The sequence below is a fragment of the Salmo trutta genome, chromosome 16, assembly GCF_901001165.1.
Source record: "Salmo trutta chromosome 16, fSalTru1.1, whole genome shotgun sequence".
Classification (NCBI taxonomy): domain Eukaryota; kingdom Metazoa; phylum Chordata; class Actinopteri; order Salmoniformes; family Salmonidae; genus Salmo; species Salmo trutta.
The window spans coordinates 10232109-10256741 of NC_042972.1; positions in this window are offsets into that span (position 1 = coordinate 10232109).

Consider the following 24633-nt stretch of genomic DNA (forward strand, 5'->3'; position numbering starts at 1 on the left):
GACTTCAATATAAAGCCTAGGAGGCTCATGGTTTTCACCCCCTTTCATAGACTTACACAGTAATTATGACAACTTCTGGAAGACGTCCTCCAACCTATCAGAGGTCTTGTTGTCCATCCAATCAAAGGATGAGAGAATAAATCTAGTACTGAAAGCATAAGCTACAGCTAGCTAGCACTGCAGGGAATAAAATGTGGTGAGTAGTTGACTAAAAGAGAGAGAAAGACAACAGTTGGAACAGTTTTAAACAAATTAAAAATAAATAAATAAGGAGTAGCAGCAGAGAGAGACATTTTGTTGTATTTTATTTCTTCTTAAATTTTACCTTTCACTTACTTAGCTAATGCAACTATTTTAACCTACTCAAGAACCTGACTAAAACAGAGAGGAATGCTTTTATGTTAGCTAGCTGGCTAAGGCTATCCAACACTGCAACTCTTCCAAGCTTTCTGTTTTATAAATGTATTGCCGCCGAGGCCCGCCAGTGTAGCTGCTGGATTGGATTGCGGGTTTACTAACGCGTCAGTTAGATCTAGTTTGTTGACCATAACGTTAACCTTGTAACGAGGATGATGGCTGTGTAGCGGTTAGCGGTTATGGTATGAAGGTTTTTACGCCTGCTCACAGACAGCTGTTGTGTTGTTCACTAAAATCCACAAGTGGAGGGAAAAGGTGAGAGAAAGAGAGCACTTAGATGCTAGAAGGAATTATACAACAAGCAAAGTGATGACGCTGTATGCGGTTGCTATGAAAGTGAATTGCGTGTGTGGGTGATCAGGAGTGTATTCATTCCACATATTCTGTTGCAAAACTTTTCTTAAATGGAAGCAAAAGGAACGAAACGGGGACGGACCCATTTTAGTTGCAAAGCGGAATTTTTTTTGAATGTTTGGACTAATGATTACAGCTCAGATCAGATAGCTGCAGGAGGTTTAGCCCTCTGGACATGACATCTTGCTGTTTTTCAGTGTTTCATTTTTATAAATATAACTGCAAGACGGTACTGAATGTGTCACTGTCTGTCACTTTGATTACTTCAATTTGTCTCTCGACCTGTTATAAACTTCTAATTTGTAGGCTAGGTTGTAGCAACCTCATGATGGGTATAGGGAAAATTCAACTATCTAATATACTGTAATAGAAATAAGGCCACCACTGCTGTCAGGGTATATTTCACACTGGCTGGGTGTGGTCCTCAATACACAGAGCATCGAAGCATCCATTTCTACCACAATGAATGGGTGAAACATTATTCAGCCAGTTTCTCTCTTTCTTCCTCACTCTCTGTCTGTCTCTCTCTCTCTCTCTCCCTCTCTCTCTCTCTCTCTCTCTCTCTCTCGCTGTCTCTCTCCCTCTCTGTCTCTCTCTCTCCAGCTCTCTCTTTCTCAGTCTCTCTCCCTCTATGTCTCCCTCTCTCTCTCTCTCTCTCTCTCTCTCTCTCTCTCTCTCTCTCTCTCTCTCTCTCCCTCTCTGTCTCTCTCTCTCTCTCTTTCTGTCTCTCTCTCTCTCTCTCGCTCTCTCTTCATCTCTCTCTCCATCTCTCCCTCCATCTCTTTCTCTCTCTTTCTGTCTGTCTCTCTCTCTATCTCCCTCTCTCTCTTTCTCTCTCTATCTGCCTCTCTCTCTTTCTCTCTCTCTCTCTCTCTCTCTCTCTCTCTCTCTCTCTCTCTCTCTCTATCTCCCTCTCTCTCTTTCTCTCTCTATCTGCCTCTCTCTCTTTCTCTCTTTGTCTCTCTATCTCTCTCTCTTTCTCTCTCTCTCTCTCTCTCTTCGTCTCTCTATCTCTCTCTCTCTCTTTACTGTTTTTCTTTCCTCTCTTTTCTTTTCCTTCTTAAGTAGACTGCCAATAAGCTTTTGCCCATCAGTCTGCTGTCTGTAGAAATATGAGAAGAACAGACTACCACACTAAAGAACAGAAAAAGATGGTGACCAATTATTAGACACTTTCAGAAAAATACCCATAAAAATAACTCAGCTCTGTAAATAGTAAGCGAATACTTTCTTTTTGGCAAGCTAACTACTCCTGAAATAGTATCAGAAAAGTACAGCCCACTTGGTTGTTGGTCATTATTGTAGTCGACTGTCTTTGAAGCTGACATATTTTTCTTTCATTTTATTAATGAGGTGGTAAATAAGTCAAGCCCAAAGCGAAAAGAATGAAAATTGTTCACAGACAAAGACGTCTCGTATCGGTAACCAGTCAGCTCTCTGCCAACCTCTCAGCTGGTTGTTACAGATTAAGGCGGAATTCCAAATGGTACCCTATTCCCCGCATAGTGCACTACTTTTGACAAGAGTCCTATGGGGAATAGGGTGCTATAGTGCACTACTTTTGACCAGAGCTCTATGGGGAATAGGGTGCTATAGTGCAGTACTTTTGACCAGAGTCCTATGGGGAATAGGGTGCCATAGTGCACTACTTTTGACCAGAGTCCTATGGGGAATAGGGTGCTATAGTGCACTACTTTTGACAAGAGTCCTATGGGGAATAGGGTGCCAGTTGGGATGAAACCCTCAATAACAGGTGGTTTAATTTGCACATTTTCCTTCCTATTATTTCTGCTTCGTTTCATGCTGCTGCGTCTGTAATGAGTGTACTCCGCCTTCGCTTCAACAAACCTGGGTTCAGATAACATTTGAAACCATTTCGAATAGTTTATCTGGCCTTGATTTTTGCTTTCTTGGTGCAACGGAACCAATTTAGATGCCTCAAAAGTGTAACCCCTGCACATTTCAAACTCCAGGCAGGCTGGCGCAAACGTTTAACGTATTTGAAATGATTTGAGGTTGGTATGTGAACCCAGGTCTGGTAGCTACTCTGCCTCAGCAAAGCAAAATACCCTGAGTAACGTGATGCTGTATAACACATATTTGGAGGCTGGAGAAGGAATAGTTAGTGTGTGATGACTGCTTGCCTGTGCTGGTCAAGTCTGTAACTACTGATCTACTGCTGTTTTGTGGGTCATGGTTTCTCTGGGTCAGTGATTGCGTGAGGCTAGAGGATTACCATAAAACATTTGCTTTAATTTAGCCCCAATACAAGCCTTGCAAACTGCTGCCCTAATACCACACTGAGATCAAATCACCGTCTTGACCAATTTGTCTTACCTTCATGGCATTTTATTTTAAGGCTTGTCTGGACTTATGGATGTCTTTTCGTTTTTTGATGTTTACAATTTATAACATGCAATTAAAAATGAACTTCTATAACCAGACATATGGGAACATTGTGGAATTCTATTCCAAGCAGATTTCCGGAATTCCAGAAAAGTAATTATGGAGTTTGCTTTGCAAGCATCAGCTGACAGGTATTGTGTGGCATAGTGTGGAAGGGGGAGGAGAGAGAATGTAAAAGAGGGGGAGGAGAGAAAGGGGGTAAAAGAGGGGGAAGAGAGAAGAAAGAGGAGAGGGAGAAAAGATAGAGGAGGAGAGAGATAGAGAGGGGGAAAGAGGAGAGGGTAAGAGAGAGGGGAGGCAAGAGAGAGCGTAAGAGAGGAGTGGAGAGAGAGGGAGAGAATAAAGTGACTGGGGAGACATAAGAAATAGGAATGGGGAGAGAGGTGAGAGCGGAGGGAAGGGAAGGAGAGAGGTGAGAGAGATGTGAGGAAAAATAAAAGGTAAGTGATAGGAGGGGGAGATAAAAAATGAAGAGTGAGGAGAGAGGGGGAGGAGAGAGGGTAAGGAGAAAGGGGAAGGAGAGGGGAAAGAGAGAGGGTAACAAGAGAGGGGAAGGGGAGAGGGTAATAAGAGAGGGGAAGGAGAGAAGGGAAGGAGAGAAGGGAAGGAGAGAGGTTAATAAGAGAGGGGAAGGAGAGGGGAAGGAGAGAGGTTAATTAGAGAGGTTAATAAGAGTGGGGAAGGGGAGAGGGGAATAAGAGAGGGGAAGGAGAGAAAATGAGAGCGAAGGGAAGCGGATGAGAGAAGTTAAGAGAGAGGGGGAGAAGGAGAGAGAAAGAGGGTAAGAAATTATTCTCCTGATGCGGAGTTTCCTTCTTGACAAAATACTGAGGTTCTTTAAACTTGGAATCCATTAAGTTCACTCTGGTCACTAAGGGAGCTGTTACAATACATTGTCCTTGTGTAAATCAGTCCTTAGACACCTGGTTTCTCTTCTCACTGTTTGGATGGTAAAATGTTCCATTCTCCCTTTCCTTTCCTCCCTCCTCACCCAACCTGCCAAAATGTCTCGTCATGAGAAAGAATTCAGAGAGTTCCAAGGGAAATAGCTGTACACATTATGCATCCAAAGCCACTAAGCCTGGGGCTCCCAGAGTACTGACTACTGAGAGAGGAAATTACTGGGCAACTGAACCATATATTGTAAATAGAATGACACATTATATTTCTATGCACCAACTGCCACAGAAGGACAATAATTAATGACAAGAGAAATGAGTCTCTGTACAAATGAATACACATTTGTGTGGGCTTCCTTGATTCTTCCAGCTAGCACATTTGGTTGGTTGGAAGTTTTTGGTTTCTCGTTGGTTTTGGGAACGAAGCCATACGTTTTCTGACCGGTAAAACTGAATGTTTTTGAAACATTCTGAGAACAGAAGTGAAAATGTTGCCTTTTACGAGAACATACATTTTTAGGTTGCATTGAGGTTCTGAGAACGTTTTAGTGTTGTTCCCTAAAAGTTCCCTCACAAAGGCATTGTAAATGATTGAAGACATATCTCAAGAGCTGGAGAACGTCATTCACTGAGCCACCAGCTTATCCCAGAGGTAAATAGGTAATAATAGTTTCAGACTTTACTCTGATCCCCTTCCATCTCTTCTGTTGTCCTTTTTCCTCCTCACCTCACCATGCTCACTGCTCTCCAGACACTCCTAATTTCATAGGTGTCGTAAGGATTGGACCAAGGCGCAGCGGGTAAAGTGCTCATCTTCTTAATTTATTAAAGAACACTCAAAACAAAATAAACAAACGACGATAACAGTTCCATAAGGCTCCCAGGCTATACAGAAAATAACCACCCACAAAACACAAGTGAAAACAAACCCAACTAAATATGGCCTCCAATTAGAGACAACGACAACCAGCTTCCTCTAATTGGAGGTCATTGCCAAAAACCCAACATAGAAATAGATAACATAGAACATAAACCAAAAACACCGAAACACACAAAACAAACACCCCCTGCCACGCCCTGACCAAACTACAATGACAAATAACCCCTTTTACTGGTCAGGACGTGACAGTACCCCCCCCAAAGGTGCAGACCCCGAATGCACCTCAAAAACAAAACCCCACAAAAAACAACCCCACAAAAAACAACCCCAAACTTAAAGGGAGGGAAGGGAGGGTGGCCACCGTCAACGACGGTCCCTGTGCTACACCCCCCCTTCCCAATCCTCCCACTACAGAGGTGGCTCTGGCTCTGGGCGTCGCTCCGGTTCAGAAAACTCCGGGCTGAGGGGCGTCGCTGGAGACTCTGGGCTGAGGGGCGTCGCTGGAGATTCCGGGCTGAGGGGCGTCGCTGGAAACTCCGGGCTGAGGGGCGTCGCTGGAGACTCAGGGCTGAGGAGCGTCGCTGGAGACTCAGGGCTGAGGAGCGTCGCTGGAGACTCAGGGCTGAGCAGGCGCACTGGAGGCCTGATGTGTGGGACTGGCATAGGAGGCGCCAGACTAGTAATACGCATCTCAGGGCTCGTGCAGGGAGCAGGAACAGGACGTACTGGACTGGGTAGGCGCACTGGAGGTCTGATGCGTAGGACTGGCTTTGGAGGCGCCAGACTAGTAACACGCACCTCAGGGCTCGTGTGGGGAGCAGGAACAGGACGTACTGGACTGGGCAGGCGCACTGGAGGTCTGGAGCGCACGGCCTGCACAACCCCTCCTGGCTGGATGGTCACTGTAGCCCGGCAATGCTGCGGGGCCCGTATCAACCGCCGTATCGACCGCATGGGCGAGAGAGTGCCCCTCTGTCCGCCAGCTTCGTAGTGCCCCTTCCGCCAGCACCATTCTCCGGAATCTCGCGTCAAACTCCTCGTTTGACTCCTTGACTGGCTCCAGGTAAAGTGCTCATCTTCTTAATTTATTAAAGAACACTCAAAACAAAATAAACAAACGACAATATCAGTTCCATGAGGCTCCAAGGCTATACAGAAAATAACCACCCACAAAACACAAGTGAAAACAAACCCAACTAAATATGGCCTCCAATTAGAGACAACGACAACCAGCTGCCTCTAATTGGAGGTCATTGCCAAAAACCCAACATAGAAATAGAAAACTAGATAAATACATAGAAATAGATTACATAGAACATAAACCAAAAACACCGAAACACACAAAACAAACACCCCCTGCCACGCCCTGACCAAACTACAATGACAAATAACCCCTTTTACTGGTCAGGACATGACATCTAATGTCCCCCCTCTTCACATCAACATGCTCACTGCTCTCCAGACACTCCTAATGTCCCCCATCTTCTCCTCACCATGCTCACTGCTCTCCAGACACTCATAATGTCCCCCTCTTCTCCTCACCATGCTCACTGCTCTCCAGACACTCCTAATGTCCCCCCTCTTCTCCTCACCATGCTCACTGCTCTCCAGTCACTCCTAATGTCCCCCCTCTTCACCTCACCATGCTCCCTGCTATCCAGACACTCCTAATGTCCCCCCTCTTCACCTCACCATGCTCACTGCTCTCCAGACACTCATAATCCACCCTCTTCTCATCCTCTCCACAGGGTCCTGGCACCTCTAGATGATTTCTCTGACTAAAGTCCAGGAGGAGAATGTCATATAGACATATATATATATTTGTCAAATATATATATAAGGGGGAAGCTGAATCTCCCAGGAACACTTGTCGTTGAGGACTTGGCGTTGTGGAACCTGGCAGGACAGCTGGCGGTAGTAAATCCAGGGTCTTCTGCAGCAGTTTGGACCCAAAATAACTATCTTGAAGCACTCCACCATAGCTCTCTTGGCCGTATGCCCCTACATCCACAATTCTGAACCTGTAGTGGGCATCTTCTCTGTCTCCGTATCTCGCATATTAAATGTCATGGTAGGTACATCAGATCTGGTAGATCCAGGGAAATTCACACAAATTCAGTTTCTCGCTAGTCAAGTGTCTCTCTGTGTATACTATGGGATTCCCAGCCTTGATTGGGAATCCCATAGGGCGGCGCACAATTGGCCCAGCATCGTCCGGGTTAGGAGAGGGTGTTGCTAGGGTAGCCCTTCATTGTAAATAAGAATTTGTTCTTATTAACTGGCTTGCCTAGTTAAATAAAGGTTAAATAAATGAAATAGATGTCAGGGGTGATACATAGAAGTGCAGATCTCCCAAGTTTGAGCCATGTGGAGAAAAAGAGGTATAACTACAGGCGTTAGGAAGCCTCCACCATCCACCTCCATATGGCATCATCACAGTAGAGGGCAGAATAATTCATATCTGTTTTCAATCTTAGAAATGTAAGAAACCCAATAGCACTTGTGAAAGATCAGCTTGTTCAGATCTGTGGCAGCATTACGTTTTTGCTTGTTGAGTTCTTTTGAACCAAAGCACACAGGTAGTGAGAAGATAGAGTCGAGTACATGGTCTGAGCTGTCTGTCTGACTTTCTCCTCTCCTCTCCTCCTCTCCTTTCATCTCCTCCTCTCCTCTCCTTGCCTTCTCTCTTCTCCTCTCCTCTCCTTTCATCTCCACCTCTCCTTTCATCTCCTCTCCTCACCTCTTCTCTTCTCCTCTCCTTTCATCTCCTCCTCTCCTCTCCTCTCCTCTCATCCTCTTGTCCTTTCCTCCTCTCCTCCTCTCCACTCATCCTCTCCTCCTTTCCTCTCCTCCTCTCCTCCTCTCTTCTCCTCTTCTCTCTTCTATCTCTGCATAATAGCAGTACTGTATCTGGGATCCCCCTTCCTCAGCTCTCAGTGAGTATAGCCCCCTGGCCATGACATCTTGTTGCTTGTCGGAGTGTGTAATTATTATGAATATGACTGGTTCTACATATGGATAAGGAGTTGGAAGAGAACACATTCCCTTTGGCATGTTGGAACGTGGTTGTGAGCCCAATAGTAGTCACAGCATAAGACAAAGGACTACTTGAAGCTGGAGGGAAAGCGTCTTGAGAATTCAATCACACACATAAAAAAAAGAGGGATGATTTCAAAGCACTTGTTCAAGATATGCTTTGTCTTTAGTTAGAAAGACTGGAGCAGAAAACTGAGATGGTAGAATGTCTCTGCTCAGAGCAAGACACTGAGATTGATCCCTGAGGAAAACTGACTGATGCTCTTAGTAAATACAATCTACATTCCACTGTGAGTTTAACTTTGTATTTACTAAGAGCATCAGTCAGTTTTCCTCAGGGATCAAAGTTAAACTCACAGTGGAATGCAGTAACTAGAGAGAGACTTTCCCATGCCAATGAAGCCCGTTTGAAATTGAAATTGAGAGAGAAAGAGAGACCCCAGGGTTGTGGGATTAGACAGGGATGCAGCGTAAGCCCCACCCTCTTCAACATATATATATATATATATATATATATATATATATATATATATATATATATATCAATGAATTAGCAAGGTTACTAGAACAGTCTGCAGCGCCCGGCCTCACCCTACCAGAATCTGAAATCAAATGTTTATTGTTTGCTGATGATCTGGTGCTTCACACACTTAACAAGTTAGAGGATAGAGAGAGTTTTGTTGACGTTGAGAACGGAACACATGTGTTTTTATGGAATGTTTTCTTAACGTTCTGAGAACATGACTTTAAATAGAACAATGAGGAAACCTGCCGAAAACCTTATGCTGAAGTACTGAAATTCCCACAGAAAAACATTGTTTCTTAACGTTCTCTGAGAACATGACTTTAAATAGAACCAATAGAACCAACCTGTAGGAAATGTTTTGCTCAAGTTCTGACATTCCCACCTAAGACACATATGGTTCTCAGGACATTATGTGCTAACTGGGTATCCTGCACCATTCGGAGAACAATGTGGGAAGGTAATATGCAAATAACCATAGGACAAGCACACTCTCATGAAGTTCTCAGAAACATACGTTATGTTATGTTATGTGCTAGCTGGGATGTGTGTGTGTGTGTGTGTGTGTGTGTGTGTGTGTGTGTGTGTGTGTGTGTGTGTGTGTGTGTGTGTGTGTGTGTGTGTGTGTGTGTGTGTGTGTGTCTGTGTGTGTGTGTGTGTGTGTGTGTGTGTGTGTGTGTGTCTGTGTGTGTGTCCCCAGACATGCGCTCGTGTGCATACTTATGTGTCTTTGCCTGGGGGTATATTCTGTCTGTGTTTTTAGAGAACCTACTCCTATCTCACTTTCTGTCACTACTGCATGCTCAAAAAACACTTCTGCATCTGAACGTGTCAGTGAATTTATCGACCAGTAGGTGGCAATGTTTTCCTGACTGTAGCTCCGCGCCGTACACTCTGTCTGAGTGGTCTGGGTCTGTCTATGAAGCCATTGTAACAGTGGTAAAGATAGCATCTCCCAGTGGCCTTCACCTCCACACACAGAGGCCCAGTGTTCGGACCCAGCAGCCCATGAATGAGGAGCCCTGGATGAGCATCACTCTCCGCTCTGCTCCCCTCTCCCTCCATCTCTCCTTCATGACCGACAGGACCGGTCTTGATTCCCATCCCCTGGCCCAGTTCAGTTACAATGCCCTCCTCTTTCTTTTGCTTTCTCTCTCTCTCTCTCTCTCTCTCTCTCTCTCTCTCTCTTTCTCTCTTTCTCTCTCTCTTTCTCTCTCTCTCAATTCAATTTCAATTTAAGGGCTTTATTGGCATGGGAAACGTATGTTAATATATAATAATCTAAAGTGAAATAAACAATAACAATTAACAGTAATCATTACACTCACAGAATAAAGACGTTTCAAATGTCATAATAAATAAACACAAATATGGATTTGTTCTTCACTGGTTGCCCTTTTCTTGTGGAAACAGGTCACAAATCTTGTTGCTGTGATGGCACACTATGGTATTTCACCCAATAGATATTTGAGTTTATCAAAATTGGGTTTGTTTTCGCATTCTTTGTGGATCAGTGTAATCTGAGGGAAATATGTGTCTCTAATATGGTCAAACATTTGGCAGAAGGTTAGGAAGTGCAGCTCAGTTTCCACCTCGTTTTGTGGGCAGTGTGCACATAGCCTGTCTTCTCTTGAGAGCCAGGTCTGCCTACGGCGGCCTTTCTCAATAGCAAGGCTATGCTCACTGAGTCTGTACATAGTCAAAGCTTTCCTTAAGTTTGGGTCAGTCACAGTGGTCAGGTATTCTGCCACTGTGTACTCTCTGTTTAGGGCCAAATAGCATTCTAGTTTGCTCTGTTTTTTGTTAATTCTTTCCAATGTGTCAAGTAATTATCTTTTTGTTTGTATAGACTATCACATCATTAACTAATCTAAGGTGGAACAAGCTCCCTCACGACGCCAGGACAGCGGAGTCAATCACCACCTTCCGGAGACACCTGAAACCCCACCTCTTTAAGGAATACCTGGGATAGGATAAAGTAATCTTTCTAACCCCCCCTACCCTCCCCCCCAAAAAAATATATAGATGTACTATTGTAAAGTGGTTGTTCCACTGGATATCATAAGGTGAATGCACCAATTTGTAAGTCGCTCTGGATAAGAGCGTCTGCTAAATGACGTAAATGTAAATGTAATTATATTTTTGTTTTCTCATGATTTGGTTGGGTCTAATTGTGTTGCTGTCCTTGGGCTCGGTGGTGTGTGTTTGTGTTTGTGAACAGAGCCCCAGGACCATCTTGCTTAGGGGACTCTTCTCCAGGTTAATCTCTCTGTAGGTGATGGCTTTGTTATGGAAGGTTTGGGAATTGCTTCCTTTTAGGTGGTTGTACAATTGAACGGCTCTTTTCTGGATTTTGATAATTAGCGGGTATCGGCCTAATTCCGCTCTGCATGCATGATTTGGTGTTCTGTGTTGTACACAGAATTCTGCATGCAGAGTCTCAATTTGGTTATTGTCCTGTTTTGTGGTTTTTTGGTTGGTGAGCGGACCCCAGACCTCACAACCATAAAAGGCAACTGTTCTATAACTGATTCAATTATTTTTTTGCCAGATCCTAACTGTTATGTCGAATTTGATGTTCCTTTTGATGGCATAGAAGGCCATTCCCTCTGTCCCTCGCTTTCTATCTCTCTCTCTGTAATTGACTCATGTTACATCTTGTTTCAGGGTGGTCGCAGTGCATCAGAGGGTGTTGTATTTACCATGTTATACCTTGAGTTTCTTAGAGAAGGAGACATTTAAAAAAAAATATATTTGACCTTTATTTAACCAGGTAGGCTAGTTGAGAACAAGTTCTCATTTGCAACTGCGACCTGGCCAAGATAAAGCATAGCAATTCGACACATACAACAACACAGAGTTACACATGGAATAAACAAAACATACAGTCAATAATACAGTAGAACAAAAGAAAACAAAAAGTCTTTATACAGTGAGTGCAAATGAGGTAATATAAGGGAGTTAAAGCAATAAATAGGCCATGGTGGTGAAGTAATTACAATATAGCAATTAAACACTGGAATGGTAGATGTGCAGAAGATGAATGTGCAAGTAGAGATACTGGGGTCTAAAGGAGCAAGATAAATAAATAAATACAGTATGGGGATGAGGTAGGTAGATAGATGGGCTGTTTACAGATGGGCTATGTACAGATGCAGTGATCTGTAAGCTGCTCTGACAGCTGGTGCTTAAAGCTAGTGGGGGAGATAAGAGTCTCCAGCTTCAGAGATTTTAGCAGTTTGTTCCAGTCGTTGGCAGCAGAGAACTGGAAGGAAAGACGACCAAAGGAGGAATTGGCTTTGGGGGTGACCAGTGAGATATACCTGCTGGAGCGCGTGCTACGAGTGGGTGCTGCTATGGTGACCAGTGAGCTGAGATAAGGCGGGGCTTTACCTAGCAGAGACTTGTAGATAACCTGTAGCCAGTGGGTTTGGCGACGAGTATGAAGCTAGGGCCAACCAACGAGAGAGTACAGGTCGCAATGGTGGGTAGTGTATGGGACTTTGGTGACAAAACGGATGGCACTGTGATAGACTGCATCCAATTTGTTGAGTAGAGTGTTTGAGGCTATTTTATAGATGACATCACCGAAGTTGAGGATCGGTAGGATGGTCAGTTTTACGAGGGTATGTTTGGCAGCATGAGTGAAGGATGCTTTGTTGCAAAATAGAAAGCCGATTCTAGATTTGATTTTGGATTGGAGATGCTTAATGTGAGTCTGGAAGGAGAGTTTACAGTCTAACTAGACACCTAGGTATTTGTAGTTGTCCACGTATTCTAAGTCAGAGCCGTCCAGAGTAGTGATGCTGGACAGGCGAGCAGGTGCGGGCAGTGATCGATTGAACAGCATGTATTTAGTTTTACTTGCGTTTAAGAGCAGTTGGAGGCCACGGAAGGAGAGTTGTATGGCATTGAAGCTCATTTGGAGGTTAGTTAACACAGTGTCCAAAGAGGGGCCAGAAGTATACAGAATGGTGTCATCTGCGTAGAGGTGGATCAGAGAATCACCAGCAGCAAGAGCAACATCATTGATGTATACAGAGAAGAGAATCGGCCCGAGAATTGAATCCTGTGGCACCCCCATAGAGACTGCCAGAGGTCTGGACAACAGGCCCTCCGATTTGACACACTGAACTCTATCAGAGAAGTAGTTGGTAAACCAGGCGAGGCAATCATTTGAGAAATCAAGGCTGTCGAGTCTGTCAATAATAATGTGGTGATTGACTGAGTCGAAAGCCTTTGCCAGGTCGATGAATACGGCTGCACAGTAATGTCTCTTATCGATGGCAGTTATGATGTTGTTTAGGACCTTGAGTGTGGCTGAGGTGCACCCATGACCAGCTCTGAAACCAGATTGCATAGCGGAGAAGGTACGGTGGGATTCGAAATGGTCGGTAATCTGTTTGTTATCTTGGCTTTCGAAGACCTTAGAAAGACAGGGTTGGATAGATATAGGTCTGTAGCAATTTGGGTCTAGAGTGTCACCCTCTTTGAAGAGGGGGATGACCGCGGCAGATTTACAATCTTTGGGAATCTCAGACGATACTAAAGAGAGGTTGAACAGGCTAGTAATAGGGGTTGCAACAATTTCGGCAGATAATTTTAGAAAGAGAGGGTCCAGATTGTCTAGCCTGGCTGATTTGTAGGGGTCCAGATTTTGCAGCTCTTTCAGAACATCAGCTATCTGGATTTAGAGAAATCAGCTATCTGAAGGAGAAATGGTGGGGGCTTTGGCGGGTTGCTGTGGAGGGTGCCGGGCAGTTGACCGGGGTAGGGGTAGCCAGGTGGAAAGCATGGCCAGCCATAGAGAAATGCTTATTGAAATTCTCAATTATAGTGGATTTATCGGTGGTAACAGTGTTTCCTAGCCTCAGAGCAGTGGGCAGCTGGGAGGAGGTGCTCTTATTCTCCATGGACCTTACAGTGTCCCAGAACTTTTTTGAGTTAGTACTACAGGATGCAAATTTCTGTTTGAAAAAGCTAGCCTTAGCTTTCCTTACTGCCTGTGTATTTGTTCCTAACTTCCCTGAAAAGTTGCATGTCACGGGGGCTATTCGATGCTAATGCAGAACGCCACAGGATGTTTTTGTGCTGGTCAAGGGCTGACAGGTCTGGAGTGAACCAAGGACTATATCTATTCCTAGTTCTATATTTTTTGAGTGGGGCATGCTTATTTAAGATGGTGAGGAAGGCACTTTTAAAGAATAGCCAGGCATCATCTACAGATGCAGGCAATGAGGCAGTGATCGCTGAGATCTTGATTGAAAACAGCAGAGGTGTATTTGGAGGGCGTGCTAGTTAGGATGACATCTATGAGGGTGCTCGTGTTTACGGATTTGGGGTTGTACCTTGTAGGTTCATTGATAATTTGTGTGAGATTGAGGGCATCAAGCTTAGATTGTAGGATGGCCGGGGTGTTAAGCATGTCCCAGTTTAGGTCACCTAGTAGCACGAGCTCAGAAGATAGATGGGGGGCAATCAATTCACATATGGTATCGAGGGCACAGCTGGGGGAAGAGGGAGGTCTATAGCAAGCGGCAACAGTGAGAGACTTGTTTCTGGAAAGGTGAATTTTTATGCCGGTATTCCAGTCGTAGAGGATCGGCGGGGTTCCGTGCCCCGTACCGGCAGTAGAAGGGGTCCGGATATTGTAGCCCAGGAGTGGGCTTCGGTGGTAGCACAGGAGCCCTGGCCGGGCTTGCTTCAGGCTAATTGGTGCTTGCTCCGGGATGGAAACGCTAGCCAGGAGTAGTCACCCGGGATTGCGGTTAGCTAGTTGCGAAGATCCAGATGAAAATGTTTAGAGTTTGCGGTAGGAATCCGGGGATATGGCAAAAAAATATATAGATATATATATAGGTCCGTTATGCTATGGTTTGAGTCACGTTGTTCGAACTGGCGAGAGCTTTCCGAGCTAAAGGTTAGCTGATGATCGCTAGCAATGGTTTGCTGACTGATAGCTGGTAAGTAGTTAGCTGGCTAGCTTCAGTTGAGGGATTCCAGATCTGAAGTAAATAGAAATACTTTAGAAAAAACAGATCCACGCCACATTGGGTGAGGCGGGTTGCAGGAGAGTATTTTGAAGTTGAGGTTCAGGAAAATATTTTTAAAAGATATGGGAAGAAAAAGATGTAAAAAGATATATACAAGGGACACGACTGCTACGCCATCTTGGAATTACAGACATTTATAACCTTTTACTGCATTGGGCTAAATCAGGATCATACAGCGTGTTTCTTGGTCGTCGTAAACAAATCTACTTTGAAACAAAAGTGTACACCTCACAAAGATGGTTATGGGCTTATAAAAACAAACGGAGGGGAGAGAGAGAGACAGAGAGAGGGGTCGGGCCTCAAAGAGAGAGAGAGGTCAGGCCTCTGCGGCAGTACAAGGCTCACATACAGAACACGATGTTACAGCATCTTCTCAAGGTCAGAACAGGTGTGTAGAGACCTCATCAACACACCTACATGGCTGACAGCCTGGTGATGAGATACCTAGGAGGGATGGAGGTGATGAGGACTGAGAGGGAGGGATGTGATGAGGAGAGTGGAGGCGAGAGAGGAAGAAAGAGTAGACGGTAAGAGAGAGGAGTGGAGAGAGAGGAGTGGAGAGAGAGGAGTGGAGAGAGGGGTGGAGAGAGAGGAGTGGAGAGAGAGGGTAAGAGAGAGGAGAGGGTAAGAGAGAGGATTGGAGAGAGAGGGTAAGAGAGAGGGGTGGAGAGAGAGGGTAAGAAAGATGAGAGGGTAAGAGAGAGGAGTGGAGAGAGAGAAGTTGAGAGAGAGGGTAAGAGAGAGGAGAGGGAATAAGAGGGAGTGGAGAGAGGAGTGGAGAGAGAGGGTAAGAGAGAGGAGAGGGTGAGAGAGAGGAGTGGAGAGAGAGGGTGAAAGGAGGAGAGGGTAAGAGCGATTAGTGGAGAGAGAAGTGGAGATAGAGGGTAAGAGAGAGGAGAGGGAAAGAGAGGGAGTGGAGAGAGGAGTGGAGAGAGAGGGTAAGAAAGAGGAGAGAGAAGAGAGAGAAGTGGAGAGAGAGGGTAAAAGAGAGAAGAGAGAGTAAGAGAGAGAGTAAGAGAGAAGTGGAGAGAGAGTAAGAGAGAAGAGAGAGTAAGAGAGAGGAGTGGGGAGAGAGGAGTGGAGAGAGAGGGTAAGAGAGAGGAGAGGGTAAGAGAGAGGGAGAGAAGAAAAGTGGAGATATATGAAATAGGAAGGAGGAGAGAGGTGAGAGTGGAGGGAAGGGAAGGAGAGAGGTGAGAGTGGAGAGAAGAGAAGGAGACAGGTGAGAGTGGAGGGAAGGGAAGGAGAGAGGTGAGAGTGGAGGGAAGAGAAGGAGACAGGTGAGAGTGGAGGGAACGGAAGGTGAGAGGTGAGAGTGGAGGGAACGGAAGGTGAGAGGTGAGAGTGGGGTGAAGGGAAGGCAAGGAGACAGGTGAGAGTGGAGGGAAGGCAAGGAGACAGGTGAGAGTGGAGGGAACGGAAGGAGACAGGTGAGAGTGGAGGGAACGGAAGGTGAGAGGTGAGAGTGGGGTGAAGGGAAGGGAAGGAGAGAGGTGAGAGTGGAGGGAAGGGAAGGAGACAGGTGAGAGTGGAGGGAAGGGAAGGAGACAGGTGAGAGTGGAGGGAACGGAAGGAGACAGGTGAGAGTGGAGGGAACGGAAGGTGAGAGGTGAGAGTGGGGTGAAGGGAAGGGAAGGAGAGAGGTGAGAGTGGAGGGAAGGGAAGGAGACAGGTGAGAGTGGAGGGAACGGAAGGTGAGAGGTGAGAGTGGGGTGAACGGAAGGGAAGGAGAGAGGTGAGAAAGGAGGGATGGGAAGGTGAGTGTAGAATGGAGGGAAGGGAAGGTGAGAGTGGAGTGAAGGGGAGGAGAGGAGAGAGTGGAGGGAAGGGAGGGAGGTGATTAGGACTGAGAGGGGGAGGTTGGAGATGAGGACTGAGAGGGAGGGAGGGAGGTAGGAGATGACTTAGAGTGAGGGAGGAGATGAGATGAGGACTGAGAGGGAGGTAGGTGATAAGGACTGTGAAGGAGGGAGGTGATGAGGACTGAGAGAGAGGGAGGAGATGAGGAATGAAAAGGAGGCAGGGAGGTAATGAGGACTGAAAGGGAGGAGATGAGGAATGAAAAGGAGGTAGTCAGTCAGTTAGTCAGTCAGTCAGTCAGTCAGCCAGTCAGTTAGTCAGTTAGTCAGTCAAATCAAATCAAATCAAATGTATTTATATAGCCCTTCTTACATCAGCTGATATCTCAAAGTGCTGTACAGAAACCCAGCCTAAAACCCCAAACAGAAAGCAATGCAGGTGTAGAAGCACGGTGGCTAGGAAAAACTCCCTAGAAAGGCCAAAATCTAGGAAGAAACCTAGAGAGGAACCAGGCTATGAGGGGTGGCCAGTCCTCTTCTGGCTGTGCCGGGTGGAGATGTTAAACAGAACATGGCCAAGATGTTCAAATGTTCATAAATGACCAGCATGGTCAAATAATAATAATCACAGTTGTCGAGGGTGCAACAAGTCAGCACCTCAAGAGTAAATGTCAGTTGGCTTTTCATAGCCAATCATTGAGAGTATCTCTACCACTCCTGCTGAAAACAGCAGGTCTGGGACAGGTAGCACGTCCGGTGAACAGGTCAGGGTTCCATAGCCGCAGGCAGAACAGTTGAAACTGGAGCAGCAGCACGGCCAGGTGGACTGGGGACAGCAAGGAGTCATCATGTCAGGTAGTCCTGAGGCATGGTCCTAGGGCTCAGGTCCTCCGAGAGAGAGAAAGAAAGAAAGAGAGAAAGAGAGAATTAGAGAGAGCATACTTCAATTCACACAGGACACCGGATAAGACAGGAGAAATACTCCAGATATAACAGACTGACCCTAGCCCCCCGACACATAAACTACTGCAGCATAAATACTGGAGGCTGAGACAGGAGGGGTCAGGAGACACTGTGGCCCCATCCGACGATACCCCCTGACAGGGCCAAACAGGAAGGATACAACCCCACCCACTTTGCCAAAGTACAGCCCCCACACCACTAGAGAGATATCTTCAACCACCAACTTACCATCCTGAGACAAGGCTGAGTATAGCCCACAAAGATCTCCGCCACGGGACAACCCAAGGGGGGGGGGGGGGGGGGGGGGCGCCAACCCAAACAGGAAGACCACGTCAGCGACTCAACCCACTCAAGTGACGCACCCCTCCTAGGGCCGGCATGGAAGAACACCAATAAGCCAGTGACTAAGCCCCTGTAATAGGGTTAGATAGGGGCGTCACTTATAGTCAGTCAGTCAGTCAGTCAGTCAGTCAGTCAGTCAGTCAGTCAGTCAGTCAGTCAGTGCACTACAGCCATGCCCTATCATTCCACAGGTTATTCCTGAGGTTTAGACCCCACCCCTCTCCCCCACCCCTACTCCTCCCCTCCACCCCTCCTAAATTACTTAATTCCTTTCCCTAACCTGCCATTAGAGTAAAGGTAAATGAGGAAGGAAAGAGAGGGTCAGGTAGCCCTGTTTAAAACAGACCGTTAGAAGCAGCTAAACGTCAACTGCAGAGGATTAGAGGCAGCATGATGTATATTTTTTCTAAATTAGTGACTTGACCAGGGAAAACGGTGGGATCTAGCTAAAAACATAAAAGTCAGATGTCCATAAAAATGTATATCTAAATTCAAGTGTCTTTCTTTCTCTGTTTTCCTTGGCTACAGCAGCTCGCTTTGAAACTGAGGATAAAGACCAAACAGATGGATGATCAAAGAACTAACAGACCTTTGGGTGGCCTCTCTGTGCTTCTCTCAGCTTCCGATTGGCACATTCCGTGTATTGGAAATGGTTTATTTTATTTATTTATGTTGATTAAGGCGTCTCGGAATCAGACCGCAGGAACTTCCTGTTTCCTGAAGAGAGAAATGTTTCTTTGTTTCTCTCATCTGTTGTGTTCTTATCTCTCAGTTTTGAGACGCTTTAAAGGCCTTGATTATTAGTTCATGTTTTTATTATTGTGTCCGGTGTGCGTGCGTGCGCGTGCGTGAGTTGGCGTGTGTGCGTGGGCGTGCGTGCGGTGCGTGCGTGTGCGGGCGTGCGTGCGTGCGTGTGCGGGCGTGCGTGCGTTGGCGTGCGTGCGTGGGCGTGCGTGTGCGGGCGTGCGTGTGTGGGCGTGCGTGGGCGGGCGTGCGTGGGCGTGCGTGCGTATGGTAATTGGCCACTAGATGAAAGTACACAGCACAGAGGTCCTAATTAGGTCATACATTGCAGGGAAAGTTTTTGTGTGGAAACGACAGACAGGCATTATGATGAGAGCCTGAGCCTGGGAGCGTGTTGACTTTGCTCATTAAGGCACTGGGCTTCCGTGGAATTCTGGATGAGAAGACTGTTTTCTCAGAGCATAAGGCCTCTAACACAATCATTAAATTACTATGTTTGATATGTCCTTTCCAACATCCACATCAACATTTTGCTTGTATAAATTGTAATCCTCTACAACAAAAACTAAGAATACAGCCATATGATTAACACAACAAATCTTGTGAGCAAAAAATAATAATACAAACAGGTTTGTTAGAGATAGTTTATTATCAATGGCCTAATCTAATAGGTTCAGGTTATCCCTCCATCCCGCCATCCCTACATCCTCCGTCCATTTCTACCTCTCCATCACTCCATCTCTCCATATCACTAATCCTCTCACCATCCCTCCATACCTCCATCTCTGCATTATCCCTCCATCCATACCACTATCCCTCCATCCCAGCATCCCTACATCTAACCATGCCACTCTCCAAACCACCATCTCTCCATCACAACATCCATCCATCCCAACATCCCTCCATCCCACCATCACTCCATCTCTCCATATCACCATTCCTCTCACCATCCCTCCATCCTTCCATCTCTCCATCATCCATCCCTCCATCCCACCATCCCTCCATCATCATCCCTCCATCCCACCATCCCTCCATCCCAACATCCCACCATCCATCCCACCATCCCTCCATCACCATCCCTCCATCCCTCCATCACCATCCCTCCATCCCAACATCCCACCATCCATCCCACCATCCCTCCATCACCATCCCTCCATCCCACCATCCCTTCATCCCAAGATCCATCCCTCCATCCCACCATCCATTGCTACATCCCTCCATCCCACATTCCCTCCATTCCACCATCCCTCCATCTCTACCTCCATACATTTCTCCAGCGCACCATCCATCCCTACATCCCTCCATCCCATCATTTCTCCATCCCACCATCAATCCCTCCATCCCTCCATCTCTCCATCCCACCGTCCCTCTCCATCCCACTGCCCTTTCTCCCTCCCACCATCCCTCATCCCTCCGTCCCACCATCCCTCATTCCTCCATCTCTCCATCCCTCCATCCCTTCATTTCTCCATCCCTCTATGTCTCCATCCCTCCAACCATCATCAATCCCTACATCACTCCATTCCAAAATCTCTCCATCCCACTCTCCATCCCTCCATCTCTCCATCCCTCCATCATTCCCACTCTCCACCTCTCCACAATCCATCGCACCATCCCTCCTTCTCTCCCTCCCACAATCCATCCATCCATTGCACCATCCCTACATCCCTCCATCCTACCACCACCAACCCCCATTCCCACCATCCATCCCTCTATCCCATCAACACCATCCCTCTATCACACCCTCTCTCCATCCCACCATCTCCATCCCTCTATCCCACCAACACCAACACCATCCCTCTATCCCACCCTCTCTCCATCCCACCATCCATCCCACAATCCCCCCATCCCAGCAACCCTCCATCCCACCATCCCTCTTTCCATCCCTCTTTCACTTCATCTCTCCCTTCCAACATATCTACATCCCTCCATCCCTCCATTCCACCATCCCACCATCCATCCATCCAACGCACAATCCCTACATCCCTCCATCCCACCACCAACATCCCTCCATTCCACCATCCATCCATCCCTCCATCCATCCATCTCTCCATCCCACTATCAATTCATCCCTTCATCCCACATCCCAACACCACCATTCCTCCATCCCACCTTCCTACCATCCCACAATCTCTCCATCCCTCCACTTCTCCATCCATCCATCACACCATCCCTCCATCCCTCCAATCCTCCATCCCACCATCCATCCATCCCTCCATCCCTCTATCCCACCATCTCTCATCACTCCATCAATCAATCTCTCCATCACACCAACCATACCTCCATCCCTCATCCCACAATCCCCCAATCCAACCATCCCTCCATCCCCCATCCCACCATCCCCCATCCCATCATTCCTCTCTCCATCCCTCCATCCATCTATCCATCCATCCATCCATCCCACTATCCTTCCATCCCTTCATCCCATCCCTCCCACCATCTCTCAATCCCACCATCCATCCATCCATCCATCCATCCACCCATCCATCAATTCTTCAATCTTTCCATCCATCAATCCATCCCTCCATCCCACCACCACTATCTCTCGATCCCGCCATCCCTCCATCACAACATCCATCCATCCCAACATCCCTCCATCCCACCATCCCTCCATCCCAGCATACCTACATCCTCCATCCAATTCTACCTTTCTCCATCCCAACATCCCACCATCTCCATCCCTCCATCCCACCATCTGTCCATCCCTGCATCCTACCACCACCATCTCTCCATCCCTCCATCCCTCCACCACCATCCCTCCATCCCACCATCCCTCCATCCCTCCATCTCTCCCTCCCAACATCTCTCCATCCCACCATCCATCCCACCATCCCTCCATCCCTCCATCCCAACATCTCTAAATCCCACCATCCATCCCACCATTCCTCCATCCCACCATCCCTCCATTTCTCCATCCCACCAACCTCCATCCCTCCCTCCCACCATCTCTCCATCCCACCATCCATCCCACCATCCTTCCATCTCTCCATCCCACCATCCCTACATCCCTACATCCCACCATCCCTCTATCCATCCCTCCTTCCCTCCATCGCTCCATCATGCCATCCATCCTGCCATCCCTCCATCTCTCCATCCCACCATCCCTCCATCCCACTATCCCACTCTCCATCACTCCTTCCCTACATCTTTCCCTCCCAAAATCTCTCCGTCCCACTATCCCACTCTCCATCCTCCAACCCTCCATCACTCCCTCCCTCCATCTCTCCCTCCCACCATCTCTCAATCCCACTATCCATCCCTGCATCTAGGACCCTACCAGGACACAGCTAGGACCCTACCAGGACCAGGAGTATTTGCTTTTGTCATAGACCTTTCAGTGGAAGGAGGGTGTGTGTGTGTGTATTGTTTATTGTCCTTCATTCCCCCAAGCCCCTCCAACCCTCCGACGGAGTCAAAGAACATTTACATTTGGTTTACTTACTTTGTGTCCATGGTCTTTTTTGTTGAGTAACTGTTTAGATTTTCCCATGCAGAGAGGGGAGATTTGCTGAAATACCACACAGTAAAGCGTTAGAAAATCCCTTTTTCTTTGCTGACCTCTTCTTGCTTTGTTTCTTTTTTCAGTGTCTTAGGGTTGAAGAATTTCTGACTGTTGTTTTAATAAGATTTACCCTCTGGCAGGCTGCTACAGATGTGGACAATGAGCTTTGAGAAAACCCTTATTCTGAAAGGGAGGTTCAGGAAAAGTTGGTTAAACTGGCCACAGATAGTTTATTTACGTATAAGTTGTGACATAACAACACTGAAATAAAAAACTAACAGAATCTTATGGGAAAAGATTGTCATTAGATTAAGTTGATATACTGTAGTGCCTCATATCTATTAGTGAAGCTTAAATACTACGGTACGGGTGTCTATCCTTTTGGCATTACTTGCATGACAAAGCTAGATACTGTATGAGCAAGATAATGGCCTCGGGTTCAAAGGGGTTAAACATTTCTATGGCACTGGATAAACTGCTGTACATCAACCAATTCCCACCTCATGTTTAACGTTTAATTTTCCCATTATGTAAATTCAGCAAAAAAAGAAATGTCCTCTCACTGTCAACTGCGTTTATTTTCAGCAAACTTAACATGTGTAAACATTTGTATGAACATAACAAGATTCAACAACTGAGACATAAACTGAACAAGTTCCACAAACATGTGACTAACAGAAATTGAAAAATGTGTCCCTGAACAAAGGGGGGAGGGGGGGTCAAAATCAAAAGTAACAGTCAGTATCTGGTGTGGCCACCAGCTGCATTAAGTCCTGCAGTGCATCTCCTCCTCATGGACTACACCAGATTTGCCAGTTCTTGCTGTGAGATGTTACCCCACTCTTCCTCCAAGGCACCTGCAAGTTCCCAGACATTTCTGGGGGGAATGGCCCAAGCCCTCACCCTCTGATCCAACAGGTCCCAGACGTGCTCAATGGGATTGAGATCCGGGCTCTTCACTGGCCATGGCAGAACACTTACATTCCTGTCTTGCAGGAAATCACACACAGAACAAGCAGTATGGCTGGTGACATTGTCATGCTGGGATGAGCCTGCAGGAAGGGTACCACATGAGGGAGGAGGATGTCTTCCCTGTAACGCACAGCGTTGAGATTGCCTGTAATGACAACAAGCTCAGTCCAATGATGCTGTGACACACCGCCCCAGACCATGACGGACCCTCCACCTCTAAATCGATCTCACTCCAGAGTACAGGCCTCGGCGTAACGCGCATTACTTCAATGATAAACACGAATCCGACCATCACCCCTGGTGAGACAAAACCGCGACTCGTCTATGAAGAGCACTTTTTGCCAGTCCTATCTGGTCCAGCGACGGTGGGTTTGTGCCCATAGGCGACGTTGTTGCCGGTGATGTCTGGTGAGGACATGTCTTACAACAGGCCTACAAGCCCTCAGTCCAGCCTCTCTCAGCCTATTGTGGACAGTCTGAGCACTGAGGAGGACGATTAGCTGCGAGGACGATCAGCTGGCTGTTCTGTCTCCCTGTAGCGCTGTCTTAGGCGTCTCACAGTATGGACATTGCAATTTATTGCCCTGGCCACATCTGCAGTCCTCATGCCTCCTTGCAGCATGCCTAAGGCACATTCACACAGATGAGCAAGGACCTTGGGCATGTTTATTTTGATGTTTTTCAGAGTCAGTAGAAAGGCCTCTTTAGTGTCCTAAGTTTTCATAACTGTGACCTTAATTCCCTACCGTCTGTAAGCTGTTAGTGTCTTAACGACCATTCCACAGATGCATGTTCATTAATTGTTTATGGTTCATTGAACAAGCATGGGAAACAGTGTTTAAACCCTTTCCAATGACGATCTGTGAAGTTATTTGGATTTTTACGAATTATCTTTGAAAGACTGTCCTGAAAAAGGGAGTTTATGTTAGAGGGGGCAACCCTGGCAGAAATGAGGAGACAATGCTGCTCTCTGCCCCTTTCTCAATTAAATATTGGCAGTGTCTATGTCCCCTCTCCTACTTAAATATGGGTAATATCTATGCCCCCTCTCCTACTGAAATATGGGCAGCATCTATGCCCCCTCTCCTACTGAAATATGGGCAGCATCTATGCCCCCTCTCCTACTAAAATATGGGCAATGTTTATGCCCCCTTTTCTACTGAAATATGGCCAATGTCTATGCCCCCTCTCCTACTGAAATATGGGCAACGTTTATGCCCCCTTTCCTACTGAAATATGGGCAATGTCTATGCCCCCTTTCCTACTCAAATAGAGGCAATGTCTATGCCCCCTCTCCTACTGAAATATGGGCAACATCTGGATTCTTTACCCTGGAGCAGAGAGATCCTCTATGGCCCATCCAAAAGCAACATGGGGATCATATACACAGAGTCAACAGACAGTGGGAGAATGTATTTCCTCTGGCTGTTTTTTCTTTTCAGGCCAAACGGAGAGACATTGAGAGAGTGTGTGTGTAGTCTGTCTCCTCCTTTCAATACTGAAGACCCATCATGATTGATTTTTGGAGGAACCCGGGGAACCCACCCCCTGACCTCTAAAGGTGTGGTGAGATCAGAGATGGGCTACCCTGTGTTTCACCGACACTACCGACAACCATAACAGTGAGCACAATGTCACATTCACTCATTGTTAATGGTTATTTTAACGAGAGACTTACAGCTTAATGTTACTATCAAGATGGGTTATATGGTAAGCTGGTTTACCATTGATTGGTCTTGTTGT